This window comes from Apodemus sylvaticus, chromosome 10 (genome assembly GCF_947179515.1).
Source record: "Apodemus sylvaticus chromosome 10, mApoSyl1.1, whole genome shotgun sequence".
NCBI classification, from domain to species: domain Eukaryota; kingdom Metazoa; phylum Chordata; class Mammalia; order Rodentia; family Muridae; genus Apodemus; species Apodemus sylvaticus.
The window spans coordinates 17,323,234-17,342,376 of NC_067481.1; the positions used below are offsets into that span (position 1 = coordinate 17,323,234).

A 19,143-nucleotide genomic window follows, 5' to 3' on the forward strand; every position below is an offset into this window, starting at 1 on the left:
AATAAAGATTACAGGATACAATTTGGCTAATAAAATATGAAGTGAATGAGGGAGGGACAGGGGTGGCTTTAGGGACAGTATTCTTTAATCCTAAAAAGAGTCACCGAGGAAAAGGCCAGTTGTTCTACTAGCTTTTGAACACTGCTGTGTGCAAGAGGTCAAAGTTGAAGGTAAGGCTGCTTCATAAGAATAATCTAAAAACAACAACCAATATCCTGAAAATAATCAGTTAGAAAGGGCTGCAGCTCAATCTTTGATGATCCTACCTAGCTTCAGAATGAACCTATCTACTATCTTCCTACTACCCGAAGTTATAATAACCTTCTACATTGGGAGACAGGACAGAAAGGCAAGGAAGATTACGAGGATATGGCAAGATAAGGAGCTCCTGACCCAAGTTTGGGTTGAAGCCTTTCTTTACCTGAGAACCAAGAATTCCAACACCATTATTATTTACTATAAAGGTTGTTAACATAGAGACAATATTTCTTTAATACATAAACAATTTCAAAAAAGGGTAATAAAATAGCAATGAATCATGCTAAGGCCTAAGTATATATGGCCTGTCTCCTTTCCCAGCTACAAACCTGCATAAGGTCTCTCACAAGAAAGTCCATTCAATTGTCTTAGGTAACCCGGAGCCCAGGATTTTATTTTATCAGATTAGTAATCCCACTCACCATACCTCCTCTGGAGCCACCAACAATCTCACTTATCAAAAACGAAAGGAAAGGGGGGGGGGAACAGGTTCTTTAACAACCCTTTAGGTCTATGGTTCTCAATCTTCCTAATACATTCCTTTAATACATTCCTTGTGTTATGGTGACCCCCAACTATAAAATTATTTCACTGCTACTTCATAACTGTAATTTTGCTACTGTTATGAACTATAATGTAAATATCTGTGTTTTCCAACACAAGTGATCCCTATGAAAAGACAGTTGATCCCAAAGGGGTTCTGACCCCTAGGTTGAGAACTACTGCTTTAAATATGTCAAGTGCCACCAAGACAGTAAATATGGCTCTGTCTAGGATATAAGTGCAATCCCATTGAGAAGCTTACACCCAGCAGTGCTCCTTAGTCTTTCCCTGAGTGCCCATCAATCCCACATTTAAGGCTACGCAAACTGTCTTCCTAATAAACTCCCATTTCACTTCAAACTGGATCATCCTGAAACTCATTTCTGTGGGGAAGTCAAGAATCCAGATTTACCTAAGGGAAGACCCCTAAAAGATTAGGAACCTCTCTGGCTGCTGAGGGAAGCTCTTGGTGGTATGTACCTTTTATTATAATGTCTCTAAAGGCTCTCTGGAGGGGACCTCTGCTAAGAGGACACAGGGCACAAAATCAGTGGAGCAGCTGTGACAGAAGTCTTCCTGCCGCCATTTGCACCAGGGAGCGGGGAGACTCCACAGCCTTCTGTGCATAGCCCGCCAGGAGAGAGATCTCCCAGGAGTGCTTTCACTTCTGAGTGCTGAGGAGAGATCTCCACCTTCTCTCTGGAGGGTACCTGCTAGGAGCACACAGGACCTAAGTTCACTGGAGCAGCTGGGACAGAAGTCTTCCTGCCACCATTTGCACCAGGGAGCCAGGAAACTCCACAGCCTTCTGAGCATAGCCCACCAGGGAGAGAGAGAGAGAGAGAGAGAGAGAGAGAGAGAGAGAGAGAGAGAGAGAGAGAGAGAGAGAGAGAAAGAGAGAGAGAGAGAGAGAGAGAGAGAGAGAGAGAGAGAGAGAGAGAGAGATCTCCCAGCAGTGCTTTCACTTTTGAACTCAGGAGTAAGGACACAGGCTTACAGGCCTACAGGAGGAACAAACTCCAGCGAGAGACAATAATACCAACTAGCACCAGAGATAACCAGATGGCGAAAGGCAAGCACAAGAACCCTACCAACAGAAACCAAGGCCACATGGCAACGTCAGAACCAAGTTCTCCCACCACACCAAGTCCCAGATATCCCAACACAACGGAAAAGCAAGAGTTGGATTTAAAATCTTATCTCATGATGCTGATAGAGGGCTTCAAGAAAGACTTAAATAACTCCCTTAAAGGAATACAGGAGAACATCCGTCAACAGGTAAAAGCCCTTAAAGAGGAAACACAAAAATCCCTTAAAGAAATACAGGAGATCATAGGTCAACAGGTAAAAGCCCTTAAAGAAGAAACACAAAAACCCCTTAAAGAATTACAGGAAAACACAAACAATCAAGTGAAAGAATTGAACAAAAGGATCTAAAAGTGAAGTAGAAACAATAAATCACAAAGTGAGACATCTTTGGAGATAGAAAACCTTGGAAAGAATTCGGGAGTCATAGATGCAAGCATCAACAACAGAATACAAGAGAGAGAAGAAAGAACCTCAGAAGCTGAAGGTATAGAAAATATTGACTCAACAGTCAAAGAAAATGCAAAATGTATAAAGCTGGTAACCCAAAACATTCAGGGCACAAGAAGAAGACCAAACCTAAGGATTATAGGTATAGAAGAGAGCAAGGATTTACCTCTTTTTTTAAATACTTCATTCTTTATTTTTTATTTGATAAATTCTTTATTTACATTTCAAATGATTTCCCCTTTCCTGGATCCCCCCTCCCTGAAAGTCCCATAAGCCTTCTTCCCTCCCTCTGTTCCCCAATCCACCCCTTCCCTCTTCCCTGTCCTGGTGTTCCCCTACACTGCTGCACTGAGCCTTTCCAGAACCAGGGGCCTCTTATTCCTTCTTCTTGGGCATCATTTGATATGTGGATTGTGTCTTGGGTATTCCAAGCTTCTAGGCTAACAAACGCTTATCAGTGAGTACACACCATGAGTGTTCTTTTGAGACTGGGTTACCTCACTTAGGATGATGTTCTCCAGCTCCATCTATTTGTCTAAGAATTTCATGAATTCATTGTTTCTAATGGCTGAATAGTACTCCATTGTGTATATATGCCACATTTTTTGTATCCATTCTTCTGTTGAGGGCATCTGGGTTCTTTACAGCTTCTGGCTATTATAAATAGGGCTGCTATAAACATAGTGGAGCATGTATCCTTATTACATGCTGGGCAATACTCTGGGTATAGGCCCAGGAGTGGTATAGCAGGGTCCTCTGGAAGTGTGGTGCCCAGTTTTCTGAGGAACTGCCAGACTGATTTCCAGAGTGGTTATACCAGCTTGCAATCCCACCAGAAGTGAAGGAGTGTTTCTCTTTCTCCACATCCTCCCCAACACGTGCTGTCTCCTGAGATTTTATTTGATATATTTTTTATTTACATTTCAAATTATTTCCCCTTTCTTGGCTCCCCACTCCCCAAAAGTCCCATAAGCCCTCTTCCCTCCCCCTGTTCCCCCCATCCCCACCTTCCCACTTCCCTGTCCTGGTATTCCCCTACACTGCTGCACTGAGCCTTGCCAGAACCAGGGGCCACTCCTCCGTTCTTCTTGGACATCATTTGATATGTGGATTATGACTTGGGTAATCCAAGATTCTTGCATACCATGATTGATCCTTTTTTTTTTCTTTTTTTTTGGATTTGGGTTTTTTTTTTTTTTTTCCTTTTTTCAAGACAGGGTTTCTCTGGATAGCCCTGGCTGTCCTGGAACTCACTCTTGTAGACCAGGCTGGCCTGGAACTCAGAAATTCACCTGCCTCTGCCTTCCAGAGTGGTGGGATTACAGGCGTGCACCACCACCACCCGGCTACATGAGTGATCTTTTGAGACTGGGTTACCTCACTTAGGATAATGATCTCCAGCTCAATCCATTTGTCTAAGAATTTCATGAATTCATTGTTTCTAATGGCTGAATAGTACTCCATCGTTTTTTAGGTCACTTAAGTATACTATCATATCATCAGCAAATAGTGATAGTTTGATTTCTTCCTTTCCAATTTGCATCCCTTTGACCTCCTTATGTTGTCTAATTGCCCTAGCTAGTACCTCAAGTACTATATTGAAAAGATACGGAGAGAGGGGGCAGCCTTGTCTAGTCCCTGATTTTAGTGGGATTGCTCAAGTTTCTCTCCATTTAGTTTGATGTTGGCTACTGGTTTGCTGTATATTGCTTTTACTATGTTTAGGTATGGGCCTTGAATTCCTGTTCTTTCCAAGACTTTAAGCATGAAAGGATGCTGAATTTTGTCAAATGCTTTTTCAGCATCCAATGAAATCACCATGTGGTTTTTTTTCTTTGAGTTTGTTTATGTAGTGGATTGCATTGATGGATTTCTGTATATTGAACCATTCCTGCATCCTTGGGATGAAGCCCTCTTGATCATGGTGAATGATCGTTTTGGTATGTTCTTGGATTCGGTTGGCAAGAATTTTATTGAGTATTTTTGCATCGACATTGACATTCATAAGGGAAATTGGTCTGAAGTTCTCTTTCTTTGTTGGATCTTTGTGTGGTTTTAGTATCAGCATAATTGTGGCTTCGTAGAGGAGTTGGGTAGTGTTCCTTCTGTTTCTATTTTGTGGAATAGTTTGAAGAATATTGGTGCTAGGTCTTCTTTGAAGGTCTGATAGCACTGAAACTATCTGGTCCTATGCTTTTTTTGGTTGGAAGACTTTCTATGACCCCTTCTATTTCTTTAGGGGTTATGGTACTGTTTAGATGATCTATTTGATCCTGATTTAATTTTGGTATTTGGTATCTGTCTAGGAAATTGTCCATTTCTTCCAGATTCTCCAGTTGTGTTGAGTATAGGCTTTTGTAGTTGTATCTGATGACTTTTTGAATTTCCTCAGTTTCTGTTGTTAAATATCCCTTTCCATTTCTAATTTTGTTAATTTGGATACTGTCTCTGTGCCCTTTGGTTAGTCTGGCTAAAGGTTTATCTATTTTGTAGATCTTCTCAAAGAACCAGCTCCTGGTTTTGTTGATTCTTTGTATGGTTCTCTTTGTTTCCACTTTATTGATTTCAGCCCTGAGTTTGATGATTTCCTGTCTTCTACTCCTCCTGGGTGAATTCGCTTCTTTTTGTTCCAGAGCTTTCATGTGTGCCGTTAAGCTGCTAGTGTATGCTCTCTCCCATTTCTTTTTGAAGGCACTCAGGGCTATGAGTTTTCCTCTTAGCACTGCTTTCATTGTGTCCCATAGATTTGAGTATGTTGTGCCTTCATTTTTGTTAAATTCTAAAAAGTCTTTGATCCCTTCCTTTATTTCTTCTTTGGCCAAGGTATCACTGAGTATTGTTCAGCCTCCATGTGTATTGTTTTTGTTGCTATTGAAGACCACTCTTACTCCATAGTGATCTGATAGGAGGCATGGACTAGTTCAGTCTTCCTATATTTGTTGAGGTCTGTCTTGTGACCAATTATATGGTCGATTTTGGATGAGGTGCTGAGAAAAAGGTATATTCTTTTTGCTTTAGGATGAAATGCTCTATAAATATCTGTTAAATCCAATTGGTCCAAAGCTTCAATTAGTTTCACTGTGTCCCTGTTTAGTTTCTGTTTTCCTGACCGGTCCATTGAGGAGAGTGGAGTATTGAAGTCACCCACAATTATTGTGTTAGGTGCAATGTGTGTTTTGAGCTTTAGTAAAGTTCCTTTTACGAATGAGGGTGCCCTTGCATTTGGAGCATAGATGTTCAGAATTTAGAGTTCTTCTTGGTGGATTTTCCCTTTGACCAGCAAAAAGTGTCCTTCTGTGTCTCTTTTGATGATTTTATGTTGAAAGTCAATTTTATCTGATATTAGAATGGCTACTCCAGCTCGTTTCTTGAGACCATTTGCTTGTAAAATTGTCTTCCAGCCTTTGACTCTAAGGTAGTTTTTTGTCTTTGACCCTTAGGTGTGTTTCCTCTATGCAGCAAAATGTAGGGTCCTGTTTCCTTATCCAGTCTGTTAGACTATGTCTTTTTATTGGGGAATTGAGTCCATTGATGTTAAGAGATATTAAGGAATAGTGATTATTGCTTCCTGTAATTTTTGATGTTATTTTTATAAAAAAAAATATGGAACGCTTCACGAATTTGCATGTCATCCTTGCACAGGGGCCATGCTAATGTTCTCTGTATCGTTCCAATTTTAGTATATGTGCTGCCGAAGCGAGCATGAGGATTTACATCTTAAAGGCCCAGTAAATACCTTCAACAAAATTGTAGAAGAAAACTTCCCTAACCTAGAGAAAGAGATGCCCATAAACATACAAGAAGCCTTCAGAACTCCAAACAGACTGAACCAGAACAGAAACTCCTCCTGGAACATAATAATCAAAACACCAAATTCACTACACAAAGAAAGAATATTAAAAGCAGTAAGGGAAAGAGGGCAAGTAACTTACAAAGGAAGACCTATTAGAATTACACCAGACTTCTCACCAGAGATGATGAAAGCTAGAAGATCCTGGACAGACTTCATACAGACCCTAAGATAACACAAATGCTAGCCCAGGCTACTATACCCAGCAAAACTTTCAATCATCATAGATGGAGAAACCAAGATATTCCATGATAAAAGCAAATTTACACAATATCTATCCACAAATCCATCCCTACAAAGGATAATAGATGGGGAATGCCAACATAAGGATGGAAACTACATCCTAGAAGAAAGCAAGAAAGTAATCTTTTTCCAACAAACCCAAAAGAAGATACTCACACAAACATAAAAATAACTTCAAAAATAACAGGAAACAACAATCACTATTCCCTAATATCTCTTAACAACAATGGACTTAACGCCCCAATAAAAAGACATAGATTAATGAAATATTTCTCATGTAAATTTTCAATTTTATCAGAAAATGTTTATAATTCCCCTTTTAATAAATTTCACAATTTTTTATGTCTACCATTTTATCTGCATTATTTTTCATGATAATCTTCAATTTTAATATGTCTTTCTACATACTTCCTCTATTTTATCAGAAATGTTTTCAATGTAAAGCTTTGATTTTATCATAAATGTTTCTAATTCCTTCAATTAATTTAGAAAGAGTTTTTATATCTACCATTTTATATGCTAAATTTTCCAAGAAATAGTCAATTTTAACGTGTTTGTCTATTTATTTCTTGAATTTTACCAGAAATATTTTCCCTGTAAATCTTCAATGTTATCTGAAAATGTTTATAATTCCACCTTCAATCAACTTAGAATTATCTTTATGCCTATCATTTTATCTGTATAATTTCCATAATAATCTTTCATTTTAACCTGTTTTTTCTATATATTTCTTCAATTTTATCAGAAATATTTTCCATGTAAATCTTCAAGCTTATCATAAAATGTTTATAATTCCACTTTCAATCAACTTAGGATTACTTTTATACCTATCATTATTATATCTATATAAAATTTTCCATGATAATCTTCAATTCTAACATGTTTTTCTATATTATTCTACAATTTTATCAGAAATATTTTCCACGCTTCTATCCCACATTTCAATTAATTTAGCAATGTTTTATATGTCTACCACTTAACTCTTTAATTTTCCATGAAAACTGTCAATTTAAACATGTTTATCTGAAATATTTTCCATGTAAACCTTTAATTTTATCATAAAGTGTTTTTATTTCCCTTTACAAAAATAAATAAATAAAAAGAGCTGAAAAAAAAGAAGGAAAAAAGTCTCTGATGTTTTAAGCTGGACTATTTTTGTCAATTCTGACTATTCCAATTACTACAAAAATAAATAAAACTGAGAACTGAGCTGTCTTTTTTTTACACTTCACAATTTAATATCCTGCAGTGGCTCCTTGGCAGTATTAAGAATATAATCACAACTTTTCAGCATGGCAAATAAAGTACACTATTAGCTTAAAAGTGATTACTGTCCATTCTTTTTTGCAATTATCCAACTCTCCTGGGTTCCAGAAATAGAAAAGATTCTTATATGACCATAAGGACCAGATAGTCTCCTCATAAGAGTAAATGCAGTTTCCTCTACTTGGGGTCCTAACTCCTACAAAGACTTCAAATTCAATTTGCAAGCCAGGCCAGATGGTGGACAATCCCGCAATTCCAACTATTCTGGAGACTGAAAAAGAAGGCCAGCCTGAAACTATTGAGTTCAAGGTCAGCCTGGACTATTAATTAGGCCTTGTTTCAAAATGAAAAATAAAGATCAATAGAAAGTGTACAAATATAGATCACTTTTTAGCATATGGGAAGCTGTTAATTCCAAGATGGGGAGAAAAAGCACCGACCCAAATCATCACGGCCAAATTAAATAAGGCAAGCAATTAATTAAAGCACTCTTGTTTATTTGTATACACAGGCTGCCTCCCCCTAAGTTAGAGTCCAAGAGGTCAGCATTGAATGTGAGGAAGACAAGGATTTTATAGCTTGGGAGCAGGAGGTTCAATGGGGGATTTGGTGGGCAAAATAGGTAGTCATAGGTGGTCACATTATAAACAACTTTTGAAGCAAAGATATGATTGCTACAAAACCATTTTAGGTTACCAGTGGGACATAGCCCAATCCTTGACAAATAGAGATTTAATCATAAATAAGAATGAACCTGATCTGTATTTACTATAAGATGGATTTTAAGCCTAAGATGAAGGCAGGCTGGTTCTTTACCACCTGTGTGGGTCACCTTGCCTATTATTTGGGGGTGGGTGGGAGATGTGAGACCAGGTATTAATTGGCTAAGTTGGCCCTGAATCATGTGTTAATGTGGAATACCCTCACCTCCTGACTGCCTCCCAAATGCAGAAGGAGTCAACAAAGGGTACCCACAGAAACCAGAAAAAGACATCAGATGCCCCGGAACTGGAGTTACATATAGGTGGTTATGAGTAGCCAAATGGCTGCTGGGAACTGAACCCAGAAACTGCAAGTACAAGTGCTCTTCACCTGTGATGATCTCAATTTCGATCTACTTTCTTGAAAATAACACAATCTTGTTATGGTTAAATAATATTCATATGCACACAAACACAAGCCCACACACACAATGTGAGTACGTATACCTCTATTCCAGTGTTTTCATGAGAAGAGATAGAGATAGGGAGAGGGTAAGATGGTGTGTTTGAGATAACTATATCCTATGGTATGTCTGTTTTTAGCTTTTTATATTCCCATTAGTGAAGTAGATTCTTTCCCCTATATCTTCTCATCAGTGGGTATGGTTATTAGTTTCTATTGTAGTCATTCTACCTGGGGTTAGATGGAATCTCATAATGGGGTTTTGTTTGGAGCTATATAGGGTATCATGTAGCCCAGGTCAGTTTCTAAGTCTTTATATAGCCAAAGATGATCTTGAATTCTTATCTTTCTGCCTCTACCTCTTGAGTGTTTTGTTATAGACATGGGCTACCACCAGTTCATATAGAGTACTGGGGATCTTATAGTTAAAGATGGTAAACTTTTTTTCTTTTGTTATTTTGGCTATTTTACTCTTCTTTTGAAAACTGTCTGAAAAATTAACTCATTTGCCCATTTACTAATAATAATGAGGGGGGAGTTTTTCAATTCCTTATATAGCTAGATAGTAATTCCCTGTTAGATGAATAGCTGCCAAAGTTTTCTCTCCATTCTTTAGGCTGTATCTTAATTTAATGTACTGTTTCATTTGGTGTGTGCAGAAGCTTTTTAATTTCGTCAGTCCTTGGTGTTATTTCCTGGGCTAAGGGGCTCATTCGCAAGAATTCTTTAGTATGTCTGTATCTATAAGTGTTTTCTGTATGTTTTCCTCTGGTAGTTTCAGAGTTTAGGGTCTTTGATATCTTTAGATTTATTTTTATACAAGTGAGAGATTCTATATGTGAATATTCAGTATGGTCAGCAGTGATTAATCGGGGAAAAGAGCCTACTTTTTCTCCAGCATGTTTTTGCCATCTCTGTCAAAAATCAGTTAGTTATCGCTTTGCGGTTTATTTTATGCCATTCTGTGCCATCAATAACATGAGATGTATTTTCCTATTCTAGAGTTGTCTTCCATTTCTTCCTCTGATGTTCTAGTTTTCATTATAGAGATTTTTTCATTTCCTTGACTAGGTTAATTCCTAGTTTATTTCATTTTTAAAGCTATCATAAATCAGATTGACATCCACTTTCCTAGCATGTTCAATAATGGTATATAGAATAGTTAATGTTTTTAGGTTTATTTTTCAACTTGCTTTTTTGCTGAAAGTGTGAATCAGATTTAAGAGGTTTGGGGTGGTCTCTTCAGGACCTTGTAAGTTAAGGATTATATCACATGCAAATAGGTACATTTCTAGTTCTTCATTTTTTACTTGCATCCTTTTTTGAGGGAGTTATTTGATTTCTTTGACAGTCTTGCTGTAAAATCCAGGCTATCCTAGAATTTACTATGTAGCATTATACTCATGGCAATCCTCCTGCCTCATTCTTGCAAGTGTAGGGATTATCGGAGTCAGCCACCACATCCCGTTTCTATTTGCTTTTATTTCTTTTTCTTGCTTTATTGCTCTGGCAATGCATTCAAAAAAATACTGACTAAGAATTTAAAAAAGGGTAGACATTATTCTTAATTCTCTAGGGAAATGTATTCAGTATAATGGTGGCTAGTGTACATGTATGTGTGTGTGTTTGTGTGTACATGTGTGCACATAGCCTTTATTATATTGTCATGTTTCTTCTGGGTTTTTATCTTGAAGGCATGTTAAACTTACTTAGAGGGTTTTCTGTCTATGTATTTTCATATAATTACCATACCTGATCTATTATATCCCATGTTCTGAGAGTTGCTAATCTAGTTCAAAGTGACTCAATACGTGTTATGTATATGTGTGTATGTATGCATGTATATATATGTACATATATATGAAATAGCAAAAGACTAGAATAACTTGACTTTCTCAGAAAATTAGCAAATGAGAGACATTTATTATGAAGCATTATGTTATGATGGACTAAGGGTACAAGGCAGAAAAGAGGATTCTATTCCTACTAAAATCTTTTTTCTGGCGTTGACTTCTCCCTAAGTAATTTTACAATAGCTATAAATGTTGCATGCTATAGTCTTTTCTAATCAAAACTAGAGGTTCCTCCAATTAAAATCTATAATAAGCAAATAAGGAAATCATCTCAAATTTCTGGCTTGTATGCATATTTCAAACTAATATAACTAATTCAATGATCTAATATAATACTTGCATACAATTGTGGTTAAAGATCATTCATAATTAAATATTTAAATGTATGCCATCTGGGCCCAGTAGGTCAAGCCTACAGTGAAAATTACTTGGAAGACTGAGGCAAAAGGATTAATTACAAGTTCAGCCAGGGCTACAGAGGAAGTTCAAAACCAGTCTGAAGCACAAAAAATGCATTCCTTGCTGATATGAGGCCCCCAACACATATACTGCAGAGGACTCCAGGTCTGAGTTCAGTCATAGAAGATGCACCTAACCCTCAAGAGACTGAAGGCCCCAGGGAGTAGAAAGGTCTGGTGGGGGGCAAGGGGGTAGGGACATCCTCGTAGAGATGGGTGGTAGGGGGAGGTATGGGAGGTGGAACAGTCAGAGGGTGAACCAGGAGGGGAATAAAATCTGGAGTGTAAAACAAAAATTAAATTTTTTAAAAAGTAGAAAAAAGGGTTAAGAATGCAGCTCAAAAGGCAATAGTTGTCTAGCAGATAGTAGCCCCTAAAATGAATGACAAAGACCACAATAAAGAAACAAATAATATTTGCCGAATCTGAATCAGTTGTATGACAAGTGGAAAAAAAGTATTTTCCAAGTTTAAATTTTGACATAAAGGATATTTTAATACTATTCATGTAAAGGCAGTAAAAAATTAACTTTCATAGGAAAAGTGCTATATTTATCAAATATTTTAACCACTATTATTTCACTAATGAAATATCCTACAGATTATATTAATTTATATTTTCATAAGAAGTTTGAGTCACCAAATTACCATGCCCAAAATGCTACTTTGGCATAAAGATTATTTTCAGTTAAAGGGACTTTGAAAAGAGCAGGTACAGGAAGGGTACTCTGACTTTAATTTTCCTTCTGTAAAGGAGATAAAAATTCAGTTTGAAAGGTACCTTATATATATGCCAAGATAAAAGCAACATTCTTATCACTGGAGATAGGGAGCTGCTGCCAGAGAATGCCGGTATATAATCTGTTAATCTAATCTTTATCTTCCTACTTTCTTCTCCATGATTAACTGGATTAACTGTCCAGCCCAAGCCTCTTACTCAGTTTTATCAGACAATTTACACTTCTTCCAACCTTGTATATACATCTGCTAGATTTAACTAGTATCTGCATTTTTCCTATGGGGACTCTGTGTACTTACAGAAATTTGCATGTTCTCTCTCTCTTTCTCTCTCTCTCTCTCTCTTTCTTCCTCTCTCCCTCCCTCCCTCCTTCTGCAAACACACACACATAGTGTGTGTGTGTGTGTGTGTGTGTGTGTGTGTGTGTGTGTGTGTGATATTGTTTGGGGGCACATGTCAGAAGATGTGAGAGTGAGTGCTCTCATCTTATTCACTAAGACCAGATCCCCAGAGCTTGCTGACTCAGCCTAACAATGAGCTTCAGGTCCAATGAGAACTGAGACTCAAGTGAATAAGGCAGATAAAGGATCTGGCCTCCATGGATCCATGCACACAGAGCCAGAATTTTTTACGGCAAGATAGACTGCAGAAAAATCAAAGAAAAACATGACTCCAGGTCAAAGAACTCTAAATCTGGGGGGAAATGTTATCCTATTGTATTGAGGGAGTCAAATCCAAAAGAGAAGAAAACTATAGAAGCAAGGTGAGGGGCAGTAAGTATTAGACCTATTTTTAAGATTGATTTTTTTTTTGTTTGTTTGTTTGTTTCTGTTTTTCTTTAAAGAAACCATGACTTGCTGGGCTGGAGAAATGGCTCAGCTGTTAAAGGCTAGGCTCACAATCAAAAATATAAGAAACTATGAAACTAAAAAATATCTATTTATACAAATATACTCTAGGAATCCTGGAAGACAAGGAGTCTATGGTTGGTATGCATGAAACTTGCCAGACAGGTATATACCATGAAATACTGTTCCCCTACCACCACAAAAAATAAAAGAAAAGAAAAGAAAAAGAAAAAATTAAGACAGCAACTGCAAGGTTGGTGGTTCCATTTAGTTACTGGAATGTGGATCGCCAACAACATGGGTTTATGGCTGAGGAAGAACTAGTGGCACCAGGGACAAGCGCCTGATCACGGGAGTGTGGACCAGCATGGATGGAGAGTTGACAGGACAGCAGGAGCACAAGAGCGTGATCTCATTCCACAGAGAGTTGGCAGGTACATTTTTTAATATTTCCCACAATAATGTACATCTTTATGTAACAGCAATACTTGAGAGACTGCAGCAGAAGGGCTAGTACAAGTTTGATACCAGACTAGCTACAAGTTAATCCATTCAACCCTTAAAAATAAATAAAATTGGTCTCGCCAGCGGCGGCAGCTGCAGCGGCAGTGCAACAGTGGCTGGTCCAGCTGAAGGGCCATCAGCAGTGGAACCAAGGCGACACAGGGACCAGTTAGGCCCTGCGCCCACGACCACTGACCTTCGCTGACCAGCCGGGCGGCAAGCAGCTGCAGTTGTGCAGCGCCTTTCCTGCATGGAAGCCACTTCAGAACTCGGCCTCCCACCAGTCAGGAGAGGTGCATCCATCTTGGTTCCGTACTCCAGGGATCGGACAGACTGAGGTACACAAACATAATCCGAGGCCAACACCGCGGTGGTCTGAGCCCGACGGGCGTTGGCCTGCACCCAGGCCCTGGGCTGGTCAGGGGGCCATCGGGGTGCCAACCCAGCCAGGAGATTTTTTGCCCAGGCCTGCGTGCGCGCCGCCGCCATTTTGCCTGCAGGACGACAGAGAGCTCTGGCAGGCATAGCCTGAGGCTAACAAAGTGGGGGTCTAGGCCCCAAAAGGCACAGGACTGACCCCAAGAACTGGGCGGCTTGGTGGGCCATCTGTGAGTCAACCCGCCCAGGTGATTGTTAGCAGAGCAGACTCTCCCGGCGCTTTCAGGGAGCGCGGGAGCGCACGCCCGCCATCCTAGTCACCTAGCGGACCCAATTAACAGTCATAGCCCTAGGGGAACTTTGCTCGGACCTTGGCCTCCCAGGCTTTTGCCTGGACTCAGGGACTGGGCGGCCAGGCTAACCTTGTGTACGACAGCCCGGTTGGCAGATCGGCTGCCCAGCGGAGTGAGCGGAACACAGGGGAGGTCACAGCAGCATACACCGTCGGCACTCCCTGGGGGTGCACACGGGCTCCATCTGGTCCACAGACACAATCTGGGGCAAGACCTCAGGCGGAAGCCCTCAGCTCTACTCTCTCCGCTTCCGGATCCAGATCAGCCTGGGCGGTAGCACCACATCTCCAAGTCCTGCAAGTGGCTAGCTGGGCTTCTGGGCGGCCAGCTGGGAGAAGTCAGTGTGTTCCAGTGAATCCAGCGGGCCCCAGCGGGAGCCTTCGGGTGCCTGCTTTGGGATCTGAACAGCCTGGGCAGCAGCACCCTGTCTACAAGCAGTGCAGGAGGTAAGCTGTGCACCAGAGGCCAACTGGGAAGGGGCAACTTGCACTGGTGAGTCCAGCACTGACAAGACAAACTAACACCAGTGAGAACTAGATGGCAAAAGGCAAACGCAGGAACGTCACTAACAGAAATCAAGGCAATATGGCAACATCTGAACCCAATTCTCCTCTACCAACATGTCCTGGATACCCCATCACACCAGTAAAACAAGATTTGGATTTAAAATCACTGGTCATGATGCTGGTACAGGAACACATGAAGGACATACTTAAAGAAATTCAGGAGAAAATGGATCAAAAGTTAGAAGCCCTTGCAAGGGAAACACAAAAATCATTGAAAGAAATCCAGGAGAATACAAAAGCCAACAAGGAGGAAATGCAAAAAACACTTAAAGAAATACAGGAGAACTTTGGTCAACAGGCTGAGGTCATGAAAGATGAAACACAAAAATCTCTTAAAGAAATACAGGAGAACTTTGGTCAACAGGCTGAGGTCATGAAAGAGGAAACACAAAAATCTCTTAAAGAATTACAGGAAAACACAAACATGCAAGTGAAGGAGCTAAGCAAAACCATCCAGGATCTAAAATCAGAAGTAGAAACAACTAAGAAAACTCAAAGGGAGACAACTTTGGAGATAGAAAGCCTTGGGAAGAAATCAGGGGACAGAGATGCAAATATCAACAACAGAATACAAGAGATAGAAGAAAGAATCTCAGATGCTGAAGATTCCATAGAAACCATGGACTCAACAGTTAAAGAAAATGCAAAAAGCAAAAAGCTTGTAACCCAAAATATCCAGGAAATCCAGGACACAATGAAAAGACCAAACCTAAGGATTATAGGCATAGATGAGAGTGAAGATTTACAACTTAAAGGGCCAGCAAACATCTTCAATAAAATTATGGAAGAAAACTTCCCTAACCTAAAGAGAGAGATGCCCATGAATATACAAGAAGCCTACAGAACTCCAAACGGACTGGACCAGAACAGAAATACTTCCCGTCACATAATAATCAAAACACCAAATGTTCTAAACAAAGAAAGAATACTAAAGGCAGTAAGAGAAAAAGGCCAAGTAACATATAAAGGAAGACCTATCAGAATCACAGCAGACTTTTCACCGGAGACTATGAAGACTAGAAGGTCCTGGGCAGATCTCATGCAGTCTCTAAGAGAACACAAATGCCAACCAAAACTACTATATCCAGCAAAACTTTCAATCACCATAGATGGAGAAACTAAGATATTTCATGACAAAACCAAGTTTACCCAATATCTATCCACAAACCCGGCCCTAAAAAGGATAATAGGAGGACAACACCAGTACAAGGAGGGAAACTTAACTCTGGAAAAAGCAAGATAGTAACCTTACATCAAACCCAAAAGAAGTTAAGCATTCAAATTTAAAAAATAACGTCAAAAATGATAGGAAGTAACAATCACTATTCCTTAATATCTCTTAACATCAATGGACTTAATGCCCCAATAAAAAGACACAGACTAACTGAATGGATACGTAAACAGGACCCTACATTTTGCTGCTTACAGGAAACACACCTCAGGGTCAAAGACAAACACTACCTTAGAGTAAAAGGCTGGAAGACAATTTTACAAGCAAATGGTCTCAGGAAACAAGCTGGAGTAGCCATTTTAATATCAGATAAAATTGACTTTCAACCCAAAGTCATCAAAAGAGACCATGAGGGACACTTCTTGCTGGTCAAAGGAAAAATACAAAAAGAAGAACTGTCAATCCTGAACATCTATGCCCCAAATGCAAGGGCACCCTCTTTCGTAAAAGAAACTTTATTAAAACTAAAAGCACACATTGCACCTAACACAATAATTGTGGGTGACTTCAACACTGCACTTTCCTCAATGGACCGATCAGGAAAACAGAAACTAAACAGGGACACAATGAAACTAATTGAAGCTTTGGACCAATTAGATTTAACAGATATATATAGAACATTCTATCCTAAAACAAAAGAATATACCTTTTTCTCAGCACCTCATGGTACCTTCTCCAAAATCGACCATATAATTGGTCACAAGACAGACCTCAAAAAATATAAGAAGATAGAACTAATCCCATGCCTCCTATCTGATCACTATGGAGTAAAAGTGGTCTTCAATAGCAACAGAAACAACAGAAAACCCACATACACGTGGAAACTGAACAATACTCAATGATACCTTGGTCAAGGAAGAAATAAAGAAAGAAATTAAAGACTTTTTAGAACACAATGAAAATGAAAACACAACATACCCAAATCTATGGGACACAAAGAAAGCAGTGCTAAGAGGAAAACTCATAGCCCTGAGTGCCTCCAAAAAGAAAATGGAGAGAGCATACATTACCAGCTTAATGACACACCTGAAAGCCCTAGAACAAAAAGAAGCTATTTCGCCCAGGAGGAGTAGAAGGCAGGAAATCATCAAACTCAGGGCCGAAATCAATCAAGTAGAAACAAAGAGAACCATACAAAAAAATCAACAAAACCAGGAGCTGGTTCTTTGAGAAAATCAACAAGAGAGATAAACCCTTAGCCAGACTGACCAAAGGGCACAGAGAAAGTATCCAAATTAACAAACTTAGAAATGAAAAGGGAGATATAACAACGGAAACTGAGGAAATCCAAAACATCATCAGATCCTACTACAAGAGCCTGTACTCAACACAACTGGAGAATCTGGAGGAAATGGACAATTTCCTTGACAGATACCAAATACCAAAATTAAATCAGGACCAACTACACCATCTAAACAGTCCCATAATGCCTAAAGAAATAGAAGGAGTCATAGAAAGTCTTCCAACCAAAAAAAGCACAGGACCAGATGGCTTCAGTGCAGAATTCTACCAGACCTTCAAAAAAGAGTTAACACCAATACTCTTCAAACTATTCCACAAAATAGAAACAGAAGGAACACTACCCAATTCCTTCTACGAAGCCACAATTACGCTGATACCAAAGCCACAAAAAGATCCAACAAAGAAAGAGAACTTCAGACCAATTTCCCTTATGAACATCGATGCAAAAATACTCAATAAAATTCTTGCCAACCGAATCCAAGAACACATCAAAACGATCATCCACCATGATCAAGTAGGCTTTATCCCGGGAATGCAGGGTTGGTTCAATATACGGAAATCCATCAATACAATCCACTACACAAACAAACTCAAAGAACAAAACCACATGGTCATTTCATTGGATGCTGAAAGAGCATTTGACAAAATTCAGCATCCCTTCATGCTTAAAGTCTTGGAGAGAACAGGAATTCAAGGCCCATATCTAAACATAGTAAAAGCAATATACAACAAACCAGTAGCCAGCATCAAACTAAATGGAGAGAAACTTGAAGCAATCCCACTGAAATCAGGGACCAGACAAGGCTGCCCCCTTTCTCCTTATCTTTTCAATATTGTACTTGAGGTACTAGCTCGGGCAATTCGACAACATAAGGAGGTCAAAGGGATACAAATTGGAAAGGAAGAAGTCAAACTATCATTATTTGCAGACGACATGATCGTCTACCTAAGTGACCCAAAGAACTCCACTAGAGAGCTCCTACAGCTGATAAACAACTTCAGCAAAGTGGCAGGTTATAAAATCAACTCAAGCAAATCAGTGGCCTTCCTATACTCAAAGGATAAGCAGGCTGAGAAAGAAATTAGGGAAATGACCCCCTTCACAATAGCCACAAACAGTATAAAGTATCTTGGGGTGACTCTTACCAAACATGTGAAAGATCTGTATGACAAGAACTTCAAGACTCTGAAGAAGGAAATGGAAGAGGACCTCAAAAAATGGGAAAACCTCCCATGCTCATGGATCGGTAGAATCAATATAGTTAAAATGGCCATTTTGCCTAAAGCACTATACAGATTCAATGCAATACCCATCAAAATCCCAACTCAATTCTTCACAGAGTTAGAAAGAGCAATTATCAAATTCATCTGGAACAACAAAAATCCCAGGATAGCTAAAACTATTCTCAGCAACAAAAGAAAATCTGGGGGAATCAGTATCCCTAACCTCAAGCAATACTACAGAGCAATAGTGTTAAAAACTGCATGGTATTGGTACAGTGACAGACAGGAGGATCAATGGAACAGGATTGAAGATCCAGAAATGAACCCACACACCTATGGCCACTTGATCCTCGACAAAGAGGCTGAAAACATCCAATGGAAAAAAGATAGCCTTTTCAACAAATGGTGCTGGTTCAACTGGAGGTCAGCATGCAGAAGAATGCGAATTGATCCATCCTTGTCTCCTTGTACTAAGCTCAAATCCAAATGGATCAAGGACCTCCACATAAAGCCAGACACTCTGAAGCTAATAGAAAAGAAAGTGGGGAAGACCCTTGAGGACATCGGTACAGGGAGAAAGTTTCTGAACAGAACACCAATAGCATATGCTCTAAGAGCAAGAATTGACAAATGGGACCTCATAAAATTACAAAGTTTCTGTAAGGCAAAGGACACCATCAAGAGGACAAATCGGCAACCAACAAATTGGGAAAAGATCTTCACCAATCCTACATCAGATAGAGGGCTAATATCCAATATATATAAAGAACTCAAGAAGTTAGACTCCAGAAAACCAAACAACCCTATTAAAAAATGGGGTACAGAGTTAAACAAAGAATTCTCACCTGAAGAACTTCGGATGGCGGAGAAGCATCTTAAAAAATGCTC

General features: G+C 39.4%; 1 protein-coding gene and 1 non-coding gene across 4 annotated transcripts in view; both read right to left on the minus strand.

Annotated features, from left to right (window-relative positions):
- The window catches only part of Tanc2 (tetratricopeptide repeat, ankyrin repeat and coiled-coil containing 2), a 347,779-nt gene that overhangs the window by 289,578 nt on the left and 39,058 nt on the right, over positions 1–19,143 (minus strand). The gene's annotated exons all lie outside the window — the stretch shown is intronic.
- On the minus strand, positions 5,935–6,041 carry LOC127695773 (U6 spliceosomal RNA). The gene has a single exon (XR_007980120.1). It is a non-coding gene; the product is annotated as a U6 spliceosomal RNA (small nuclear RNA).